At 34.9% G+C, this 12,796-nt stretch overlaps 1 protein-coding gene across 3 annotated transcripts in view; it reads right to left on the bottom strand.

The window, feature by feature from the left end:
* The window catches only part of LOC143151219 (uncharacterized), a 59,711-nt gene that overhangs the window by 14,510 nt on the left and 32,405 nt on the right, over positions 1-12,796 (bottom strand). The window lies entirely within an intron of this gene.

Genomic DNA, 12,796 nt, shown 5'->3' with positions numbered 1-12,796 from the left:
AGTGAAGTAAGGTAGGTGGAACCGTACAAAAAACTCGTATCGTTCCGATCGGTGGTACACGGAACGCGATGGTTAATATGGAAATAATCTATTACAGCGGTCACACTTGTATCTCGAAGCAAGCGGTACTGTTGGTACATTTGTCACGGCTCTCCCGTGTGAATCGCACGGATTTCACGGCTAATAATCCGCCTTAACTTTGACAAATGAACGATAATGTTTTCTCGATTCGTAGGATTCGATTATACGCTGAATATTCGCGTTTCAATTAGGAACCAGTTTTTCGAATCCACGACGCAATATTACAATGTTACGTTTGACAATAGAGCTACTAATAGGTTGTTTGATAAGTTTTGTCGTTCGATAACTTATTGAACAGTACTATACTATATAGTACTATGTATATGTGTCGTTCGATAATACTTATTGAACAGTACTATACTATATAGTACTATGTATATGTGTCGTTCGATAATACTTATTGAACAGTACTATACTATGTAGCACAATATACATATATGTGTCGTTTGATAAAATTTATTGATCAGTACTATATAGTATTATATATAGTGCTATATAGTATAGTACTGTTCAATAAGTTTTATCAAATGACACATATATATAGCGCTATACTATATGATATTTCCGCGTACTATGAACAGTACTATACTATATAGCACTATATATATATATTATACTATATAGTACCGTTCAATAAGTTTTATAGAACGACAAAACTTATTGAGCAACCTAATAAGTACTGTTCAAAAAGTTTTGTCGTTTTTTCCATTGTGAAAAAATACTACGACACTTCAACTTTGAACAACTGTAAATATACTAACGAGTCGAGAGATCTACATGAAACTTCACACATGTTCATCAAATAGTAATATAATCTTTCGAAAAATAAAATGACGAACCTAATAGATCCATTTTTTATCGAATGATAAAACTTATCGAGCAACCTATTACTTCCAAACGAAATTTTGTGTACATCGAGTTCGTACACGTTACTAATTAGTAGCAACAGTGTTGCTACATGGTTTAAATAAACTTTATGAAAAAAATTCTTAAATTTCTTAAGCATTGAATATTTCGTTCGTTCAATTTTTCTCCATTGTTCGATATCCTTCCTAGAAACGTAGATATTAAAGTGGTCGAGATAAACATTTATTTCTCAATTATGGTAGAGTCTTCTGAAATAATACAGAGACGTACAGTGTTTGTTGGGATAATAGAAATCGCTCTTTCGATTTTAAACTTTTGATATTTGAAGCAAAAATATGCATTGTGGTTTTATATATATATATATTACATACTTTATATTATTTACTAATATTCACATGTTACTCATTGCACCATATAATAGTCTAGATCTTCTTTTGTTTTTTACATTCTTTCCTAGGCATGCAGATGTCACCATTGATAGAATACAGAGGTATTCTCTTAACAATACTAATTATACTAATTAGTAGCAACATGGTTTAAACAGTACTTTGTCAAAAATATTCTAAAACTTCTCAAGCATTGAATATTTCGTTCCTTCAATTTTCGTCCATTATTCAATAATCGAATATTTGCAATTGCTTCCCAGCAACGAAGTTATTAAAGTGGTCGAGACGAACATTCGTTTCTCAATAATGGTAGAGCGTTCTGAAATAATACAGAGACGTCCAGTGTTTGTTGAGATAATAGGAAATCGCTCTTCCGATATTAAACATCCTTTATTCGAACGGAGACGATGAGACTGACAGCTCGTTTAAATATTCAAGGATCCTCTTTGTGACGACGGTTACATTACGCGAGCAACGTTCGAGTATTCGTACACGTGGAGTGCCCAGTGTAATTTCCAAGGAATCCATCCGGTACGTATCGATAGGCTTCGAGATGAGGTTACACAGTTAGACGTAATCCGACGTACGTCGTCGATGGACGATGGTCAACGACTCGGCGAACGGTGAAAAATAATTTCACGCTCAAAGTATTACGACCGATCGAAAACTTCATGGTCACGTAATCGGAAGTCGTTGTGTACACGGAGGTCGTTGGCTTCGAAAAAAAAAAAAAAGAAAGAAAAGGGGAACCAAATCGTCCAAGAGTACACTGTGACTCAAGCAGAGTGTCATCATCGTTCGAAACAGGACGTGACACTTCTTTAAAGTGCCATCGATTCAACGTGGATCGATTCAACCCGGTGTGAACGTTGCTTCAAGATAATAAAATTTTCGGATAATAAAGTTTTCGGATAATAAAATTTTCAAATAATACAATTTTCAGATAATAAAATTATCAAATAATAAAATTTTTGAATAATAAAATTTTCGGATAATAAAATTTTCAGATAATACAATTTTCGGATAATAATATTTTCAGATAATAATATTTTCAGATAATAAAATTTTCAGATGATAAAATTTTCAGATGATAAAATTTGTAGATAATAAAATTTTTGGATAATAAAATTTTCAGATAATACAATTTTTAAATAATACAATTTTCAGATAATAAAATTTATAGATAATACAATTTTCGGATAATAAAATTTTTGGATATTAAAATTTTCAGATAATAAAATTTTCCGATGATAAAATTTTCAAATAAAATTTTCAGATAATAAAATTTTCAGATAATAATATTTTCAAATAATAAAATTTTCAGATAATAAAATTTCCAGATAATAAAATTTTCAAATAAAATTTTCAAATAATAAAATTTTCGGATAACAAAATTTTCAGATAACAAAATTTTCAGATAATAAAATTTTTAAATAATAAAATTTTCAAATAATAAAATTTCCAGATAATAAAATTTCCAAATAATAAAATTTCCAGATAATAAAATTTTCACAACGAAACAGGCATTTTTTCTACAATTTTTCCTCTCGAACGTTCAACCAGAGATCAACAACAATCACCTCGATGGTGCGTAAATTTTCCGTTTCTTATCTACAACAAAGGAAGTTCGATACAAACCGAAGAAGTCGTTAAGTTGTGCAAGAACGCGAGAGTACGATTTGTCGCGTCCTTGTGCGAGCAGATTGTCGATTCGTCTTGTTTTTTCGTTCGTACGCGAGACTCGAAAACGTTACACTCGCACGAATCATTCTAACAACGGTTATCTCTTTATTTACGTACACTACTGTACATCCCTGGACGAAAATCACGAACGTCGAATATAGAACAATTGAATCGCGTTGCACGGTATTAGCATACCGACGACAACGTCGCGTCGCGTCGCGTCGCGTTGCTAATACGATCGTCGTGCATTGAACGCGCGATTCGTTCCGAAACAGTACAGATCGTTAGATGACTGGTCGTCGCAACGAAACGAATCGAAGATCCACCGGTCGCTACGCGAATTCCACCGGCCGTGGACCGTTAAAGGTTCATCGATGTCGTGATTCGCCGAGAAATATCGTGCAGTCGTTTCCCCTTGGTCTTTTTCTCGCACAATGGATGCAGCGCTGCAACTGCACACGTGCTGCGTCCGGCTGTAACCATCAAGATGGTCACGGATGAAACACGCTGTAGACATTGGTTCGCGCGAATCATCCTGTTGGATCTCCGATGTTTTTCCTACCAACGTCTGGAACACTCCGTACTTTTTACCGGCCATGGTGCTCCTTGTTCTTCATCTTTTCTTTGAAATTTATATATATATATGTATATATGTATGTACATATAATATTCGAAATTACAGGCGAGCTCCTATTATGCGTTAAACGACGCACGCGTGTATGTATGTATTTGCAAGACAAAGACTACCCGGCGTGGTAGGAAGTGCTTGGAATCACTCGGAGGTCCGCAAAGTCGTAAAGCTCCATTCTTTGCTGCGTTCCATGATTTATTGCCCGCCATCTTCCCCCATTAGCATCACAGAACAAGAAGAAACGAGAAAAAATTTCGCGACAAAAACACGCACTCGCGGACCGCGCGATTTATTTATTTCCAAACGGACGTGCACACCTCGAGAAACCTTTCGACCGATTTTAGTCTCCATTGGTGTTCTTCGAGTTTTGTAACTCGGTTAGGCTTTTTTATCGGTGTTTTTAGGCTTGTATCGGGAACAGGTGGGACACTCGAAGCAATTTTTTTTCTTTAATTAGTTTTTTCGATTAAAAATGTTCCACGGTTAGTGGATCGTGACTCTCGATGAAAGTTTTCGTTTACACGCGTATCGATGAGCAATCGATCCGAAAATCGACGAGTAATTAGTATTTAAGCCCGAAGCTAATTACTTTGGGAGACCCTGACCTTTTCCGAAGCGTTTTACGATAGGTAAATAATGTGAGAATATAATTGTCCTCTTATTATTCTCCTTCCATTAGTTCTCTCCTCGGTGCTCCGTCGAGTTGTAAAAACAGTGGGCAAATTACATATTGCATATACGTAGCCTTGTACGGGGAACAATTGATAATAAAAAAGTTTGCGAGAAAATCAAGCCATTCGGTCGAAATGTATCATTAAGGATAAATTCGGAAATACGGTAAAACTTTGATTATACGTACTAATTGAGAAACGTGTTTGTTCGAATCGTAAAACGAACGGGGATAAAACAATGTTGAAATATAAATATTTATTACGCTTTAAAACTTTAATAAACACGGCAGACACCATCTTTTACTTCTTAGAATTAATTTCTATAGGCAAATCGATCATTTATAATGCATAAACGAGATGCATATTGTAACATTAATATTTGGCACATGCGTAAATGTTAATAACAATCGCGTGGAGGAACGAATAATCACAGAAACCGTTCGTCTTCTCAGATTTTGCAATATCTCGATGTTTATTTATCATAATTATTAACAACCGTCGTAGGACCGTACTATAAACAATTATTAACAATGTTCTAGTATAAATAATGGCTTAAAATATCATTTCGTTGAAATATTCTTTGTTCGCCATAGAATTTTTCATTGTTTCCATTGAGATCCAACCGAAATTGTCAAGGCTACACATATCGATTATCGATAAACAAGCGTTCATCACGATTATTTTTCCCACTAGAAAAGCGATTAATTGAATTTCGGCGTTATTAAGTAAAAAATACTACTTCTACGCGTATTGTGTAACTTATAATAATTAAACAAATGTCAAATTAATGTATCTAATAAACAATTGTAACTTTCCATGCTTTAAAACTATACGAAACACGTTTTACTTTGAATCTCGATCTAAATCAATTTCTATAAGTTACTTCATCATTTTTAATGCATAAATAAGATGCACATTGTTCGATTAATATTGGGAACATGCATAATTGTTAGTAACAATCGCGGAAATGAACAAACATTCATCGAAACCGTTCGCCTTCGAAGATTTCGCAATATCTTAATGTTTATTTATCATATTTATTAACAACCGTCGTAGGACCGTAGATTAAACAATTATTAACAATGTTCTAGTATAAATAATAGCTTAAAATATCATTTCGTTGAAATATTCTTTGTTCACGATGGAATTTTTCCTTAAGATCTAACTGACATTTTCAAGGCTACACATATCGATTATCGATAAACAAGCGTTCATCACGATTATTATTCCCACTAGAAAAGCGATTAATTGAATTTCGGCGTTATTAAGTAAAAAATACTACTTCTACGCGTATTGTGTAACTTATAATAATTAAACAAATGTCAAATTAATGTATCTAATAAACAATTGTAACTTTCCATGCTTTAAAACTATACGAAACACGTTTTACTTTGAATCTCGATCTAAATCAATTTCTATAAGTTACTTCATCATTTTTAATGCATAAATAAGATGCACATTGTTCGATTAATATTGGGAACATGCATAATTGTTAGTAACAATCGCGGAACTGAACAAACATTCATCGAAACCGTTCGCCTTCGAAGATTTCGTAATATCTTAATGTTTATTTATCATATTTATTAACAACCGTCGTAGGACCGTAGATTAAACAATTATTAACAATGTTCTAGTAGAAATAATGGCTTAAAATATCATTTCGTTGAAATATTCTTTGTTCGCCATAGAATTTTTCGTTGTTTTCATTGAGGTCCAACCGAAATTGTCAAGGCTACACATATCGATTATCGATAAACAAGCGTTCATCGCGATTATTTTTCCCACTGGAAAGCGATTAATTGAATTTCGGCGCTATTAAATAAAAAATACTACTTCTACGCGTATTGTGTAACTTATAAGAATTAAACAAATGTCAAATTAATGTATCTAATAAACATTTGTAACTTTCCATGCTTTAAAACTTTACGAAACACGTTTTACTTTGAATCTCGATCTAAATCAATTTCTATAAGTTACTTCATCATTCTTAATGCATAAATAAGATGCACATTGTTCGATTAATATTGGGAACATGCATAAATGTTACTAACAATCGTGGAAATGAACAAACATTAACCGAAACCGTTCGCCTTCGAAGATTTCGCAATATCTTTATGTTTATTTATAATATTTATTAACAACCGTCGTAGGACCGTAGATTAAACAATTATTAACAATGTTCTAGTAGAAATAATGGCTTAAAATATCATTTCGTTGAAATATTCTTGGTCGCCATAGAATTTTTCATTGTTTCCATTGAGATCCAACCGCAATTGTCAAGGCTACACATATCGATTATCGATAAACAAACGTTCATTGCGATTATTTTTCCCACTAGAAAAGCGATTAATTGAATTTCGGCGTTATTAAGTAAAAAATACTACTTCTACGCGTATTGTGTAACTTATAATAATTAAACAAATGTCAAATTAATGTATCTAATAAACAATTGTAACTTTCCATGCTTTAAAACTATACGAAACACGTTTTACTTTGAATCTCGATCGAAATCAATTTCTATAAGTTACTTTATCATTTTTAATACATAAATAAGATGCACATTGTTCGATTAATATTGGGAACATGCATAAATGTTAGTAACAATCGCGGAAATGAACAAACATTCATCGAAACCGTTCGCCTTCGAAGATTTCGCAATATCTTAATGTTTATTTATCATATTTATAAACAACCATCGTAGGACCGTACTATAAACAATTATTAACAATGTTCTAGTATAAATAATGGCTTAAAATGTGATTTCGTTGAAATATTCTTTGTTCGCGAAGGAATTTTTCCTTAAGATCCAACTGACATTTTCAAGGCTACACATATCGATAATCGATACAGAACCGTTCATCACGATGATTTTTCTATCTAGAAAAGCGATTAATTGAATTTCGGCGCTATTAAGTAAAAAATACTACTTCTACGCGTATTGTGTAAATTATAAGAATTAAACAAATGTCAAATTAATGTATCTAATAAACAATTATTACTTTCCATACTTTAAAACTTTACGAAACACGTTTTACTTTGAATCTCGATCTAAATCAATTTCTATAAGTTACTTCATCATTTTTAATGCATAAATAAGATGCACATTGTTCGATTAATATTGGGAATATGCATAAATGTTAATAACAATCGCGGAAATGAACAATCATTCACCGAAATCGTTCGCCTTCGAAGATTTCGCAATATCTTGATGTTTATGTATCATAATTATTAACAATCATCGTAGGACCGTAGACTAAACAATTATTAACAATGTTCTAGTACAAATAATGGCCAAAAAGCCATCAATCTTTTGAAATATTCGATTAAACCGAACAAACACAATCGAAGTAACGGTACGTGACCTTGTGGTGGGTATATAAGGAGCCCCCGGTTGTTTAAAATTTCATTGTTCCTGGAGCCTCCGAGGTGGACGGATCTCTTCGTTTTAGGTTCATGGAAGGAGGACCCCCCACCTTGGTAACCGGTACTGGCTGCCGGTAGGCGGTGGTCAGTACTGGCGACCACTCTCTCAATCCTTCCTTTTTTTTTTAATTTTTTCTTTGTTTAATTCATGTTATTTGTTCTCTGATTTTAATTTCTACTTGTTTTTTCATGTTTTTTTTTTCCACTAACCAATTTTTTTTTTATTTTCTATCATGCCTTGACTTTAGGTTTCTCTTAGGTTTCTCTTAGGACTAACTTATTTTCTTTGTTTAACATTTATCAATTTAGTTCCTTTAGGTAGATGTATCGGAAAACGAAGAACGAAGAACGAAGAGGACTGATGTATTGCATCCTCCGCGGGACTGTTAATTCTAAGTATAGACTAAGCTAGTTTTAAGGCCACCATGTACGAATATCTGTGATCTGCCGAGCAATTATCCAATCTTTAGCTTCTTTTTGCTCGCTTGCTCGTATCTCAGTCCGGCCACCTCTGCTTGTTGCATAAGCAAGTGACCGGCCGTGGAGGTGGACCGAACAGTCGATCGCCGTCTCTTCTGGTGCGTCCGCTTTGAGAGCGAATATGCTGCGAACACAGGGGCAGGTGTTCGCACCGGTCCCTGCGGAAGCCCTTGATCCATCATAAGACCCTCTCTTCGTCATCCTCCGTGAGTCAGGTCCACGCTCTGCGTGGCTCCTGGCTGCGGAGTTGGGAGAAACGGGGCACTCCCCTAGCGGAGTGGACGGCGTCGCGCATATCCTTGAGAATCGGGCCCACTAAGGGGAAACGGGACCGACCTAGTAGGAACAACTTCACGGTTCGTGTCGCGTTCCCAATTTTGCCTAATTTTTTCATAATGTAATTGCTCGGCAGAACTAAACCAGGAGATCGAAGGAACTTCGATTCCTTCCATCTCTTTGGTTTGGTAACTTCGTTTGTATCGCGTGTCGAGGGAGATCGATGGAACTTTGTTTCCATCTATCTCTCTCCGGGTCTCCGCTCGCAGCAACCTCCACGTGGTGAGACCTGGTAATCGGTATTACTCCCGACGAACAATAATTATTCGTCGTGGGTAGTACCGAGCTAATCGGCTGCGAATTTAGAATAGTTGCTTAACATGTACGAAGAAATAGAAGATTCTAACGTAGAACATTTTTGTAACGCGTTCAAAAGTCTGTATATTTTAACGAAACGTAAGAATATGAATGTAACTCCGATGCATTTCGATAAGTTAATTCGATAAGAAGCTTCCTCTCTTCCCTTCGTTGCTCCCATTTCTTTAAACCGATCCTGAATTGTGAGTCAAAGAAAGGGACACGAAAGTTCCAAATGTTGTTCGATTTTTCCCCCCTTAGAATATAACATACGTATTACGGAGTGGGAATTTATGAATAAGTGGAACTTATGATTTAACAAGGAAATCATGCCGTGAATGTTTTTGTTGGATATAAGAGTATACCAAATCCTGAATATTTTAATGAAATCTAAAAATTTGTAGATTTCAATAAATTCATTCGTTTAAAAAAATTATTTCATTCTTCGTACTTCCATTAATAAGATTTTAAAGTATACGAAAAGTGACTAGTAAAATATTCCGTGTTTTCGAAATTTTTCTATTCCCACAAAATATTCCTCGTTTGGAAAGTGATTTCGTTTTCCAAAATGGAGAATATATAATTTAATAAAATGTTTATACACTCTAAACAAAACTTTCCGAACAACCCAATATTTCCGAAGAACATTGTTCGCGTAAGCAACCAACCGATCGTGTTCCAACTTTATTCGAAACTGTAATAAATATTTATATCTGACCATTATTTTATCCCCGTTCGTTTTTAGAGTGTATAAACATTTTACTAAATTATATATTCTCCATTTCGGAAAACGAAATTACTTTCCGAGCAACCGGATAATATTTTCAAGCATCGATTAAGACCAACGAATGACTTCTTGGGTGTCTCTTACAACCTTGATCAAAATTATTATTCTCTCGTTAGTTCTAAACACCGAAGAAGTAATTAATGCCAAAATTGCGATTCGTTTGGGTGTTGCGAATAATTTACGCAACAAACTGCACCGTACCGTTATTAATTTACAACTTCGTGTACCCATCGAGCACGGTGAATGGAAACTCGAAGGTTCGGCGTGTTTCATGGTGGTAATGTCCATGGTGGATGCAAACGGATTCATAGAGAATTGTTATTAACGAAGCATTCGGCTTCTTTGAAACGTTATTCGCATAAAAGCCTCTGAAAGGCTCGTGTACGCCCTCTGTCGAGTATCCTCGCGCCGCTCGGGTTTATTATTATTATTATTATTCCCATTCTCGAAGGGCCCGTTGAAAAAAAAAATATCCAGCTCGAATTTTACGATTGGATAACAAACGAACGTTTGCCGCGTCATCGTTGCCATTGATTACAAATTCCGCGTAAAAGTGTGCCGCCGGAAGAGCACGAGGATGCGGAATTAAATTACCTCCGCATAATTCAGAGACCGCTATAATTTATTCGGCTGGTTTTCTCACGATTCCGAATAATTCGTGTAAACGAGCCGCTCGCTGTTCGAACGTATAGAGAACGAAAGAAACAAGAAAACCTGTGAGTTTTCATTCGATATTTTGCAGTTTGTTTCGGAAACGCAAATCGAAATTCAAGTGATCATTAGAGACAACGAAAAATGCTGGAGCAAATGCGTGCACTCGAAGAGATAATCGATTCGGAGATTTTTAATTGTTCGATCGGGAAGGTTCCTTGCGGGGATTACGTTGGAAACTTGACGCGTTTCGATAATTAATTAATGGATTGTGAGAGTCGTTTTTGAGATAATTTTTGTTTAGATATTTATGATGTGTATTCTTCGATTCTTTTTCACTGATATTGAGACACTTCGAGACGCATTAAAATAGACTATTCTTTAATTCTTTCGAGGTAGGATACTTATTTTTCGTTTTCTTTTTTGAATAGTCTTTAGTTTTCGTCTTATTGTACTATTGTTGATTTAAAATGGACTTTTCTGGATACTTTGAGGCGATCTTTCAATTTGTTCGATAGTGGTATGTCTTCCAGTTTTTTCCATCGACTGTTAAGTTCTTAGTTTTTGTCTTATTGTTCAATTGCTGAATTAAAATGGCCCTTTGACACGATTTTTCAATTTGTTTAATAGCAGTAAGTATCTTCTAGTTTTTTCCAATGACTATTAAGTCCTTAGTTTTTGTCTTATTGTTCAATTGCTGAATTAAAATGGCCCTTTGAGACGATTTTTCAATTTGTTCAATAGCAGTAAGTATCTTCTAGTTTTTTCCAATGACTATTAAGTCCTTAGTTTTCTTCCTATTGTACTATTGTTGATTCAATTTGTTCAATAGTGGTAAGTGTCTTCTAGTTCTTTCCATCGACTGTTAAGTTCTTAGTTTTTGTCTTATTGTTCAATTGCTGAATTAAAAGTAGCCCTTTGAAACGATCTTTCAAATTTTTCAATAACAATAAATGTCTTCTAATTCTTTCCAATGACTATTAAGTCCATAGTTTTTGTCTTATTGTTCAATTGCTGATTGAAAATGGCCCTTTGAAACGATCTTTCAAATTTTTCAATAACTGTAAATGCCTTCTACTTCTTTTCAACGACTATTAAGTTCTCATTTTTCGTCTTATTGTTCAATTGCTAATTTAAAGTAACCCTTTGAAACGATCTTTCAAATTTTTCAATAACGATAAATATCTTCCACTTCTTTCAAACGACTATCAAGTCCACAGTTTTCGCCTTATTGTTCAATTGCTGATTTAAAATGGTCCTTTGAAACGATCTTTCAATTTGTTCAATAGCAGTGTGTCTTCCAGTTCTTTCGATCGACTATTAAGTTCTCAGTTTTCGTCTCATTGTTCCATTGTTGATTTAAAATGGTCCTTTGTGAACATTCTGACGCGATCTCGTTCCATCGGGCGATTCTTTAATCTTTTCGTGCAACGGTACCGTCGATTGTTATTATTTATATTCCGTTCAATTGGCCATGGACCTGTTGGACGTCGAATCGAATCATCTTTTGAAAGTGAACAAAGTCGTCGATCAGCCATGCTGATTTATGCGATTCTCATTGACAGTGAGTCAGCGTCATCTCGTCAGTATGCTCCAAATGACGGTGATCTGCATTTGGGTCAGTCCCTTGAGAACCGAGCGACGATTTTCAACTTCTTTGCATGCAACTGCGTCAGGAACGGTTAGATCTAATCGATCGGTCGTTCGCTTCGTGGAAATTTTCGCAACGAAACGTTTTCAAAATTGTTCACGGTGTTGATCGGGTAGAACGATCGGTAAAGGTCGGTAAGAATCGATTTACGAATCGTTTATCGTAGTTAAGAATCCTCTTTTTAAATTTCGTTTCAAGAAACGCACTTAATCGCCCGGAACAACTACAGACTGTGTACTTTAAAAATTTATGTTTTTCAAGAAATTACATTTTACATTCTTTTCAAAAGGTTTCTAACTTTTTTACAAGTAATTATTACAAGTAATGGTAATTCATTGCAAGAGTAATCCACTTTTAAGAGTACGTTTAACAAAAATTGAATGCTCGATACGATTCGTTTATTTTTGATAAAATAAGGAAACTAATTAATAAGAAATGCGCGACACCGACTACCAAGATTTATTATTCGTTCGATGGACCGTCCTTAACTTAAATTGCTCGTTTCTGACAACATATTAATAGCGATGCACTCGTGAGAATGCAACGGTCAACGCAAGATTCGCTTGTTTGCCGATGCAGATCGGCGCCCGCTTTAATGGTACGTTTTTTTTTTCTTTTTTCTTTCTTTTTTCTTCTGGACTCCTCGTTGCTCTCGTTACATTTCTGAATATACGCGAGCTGTAAAAGGAATTAGTGGTCCGTACTTAAGTCGCGTTACCGAGCATATCCAACTATATGGATCATGCAGCGTGGTAACAGCTACGCGATTCTCGAAAAGGCCATTAGCTTCGCCGCGCGCGAAAGTGCGCGTTGTTAAAACTAAATGTAGCAATAATCCGGAAGCGAGGCTAT

Source organism: Ptiloglossa arizonensis, chromosome 1 (genome assembly GCF_051014685.1).
Source record: "Ptiloglossa arizonensis isolate GNS036 chromosome 1, iyPtiAriz1_principal, whole genome shotgun sequence".
NCBI classification, from domain to species: Eukaryota; Metazoa; Arthropoda; class Insecta; order Hymenoptera; family Colletidae; genus Ptiloglossa; species Ptiloglossa arizonensis.
Note: the sequence above shows the minus strand (reverse complement) of the source record. Positions and strands in the feature narration are given on the sequence as shown.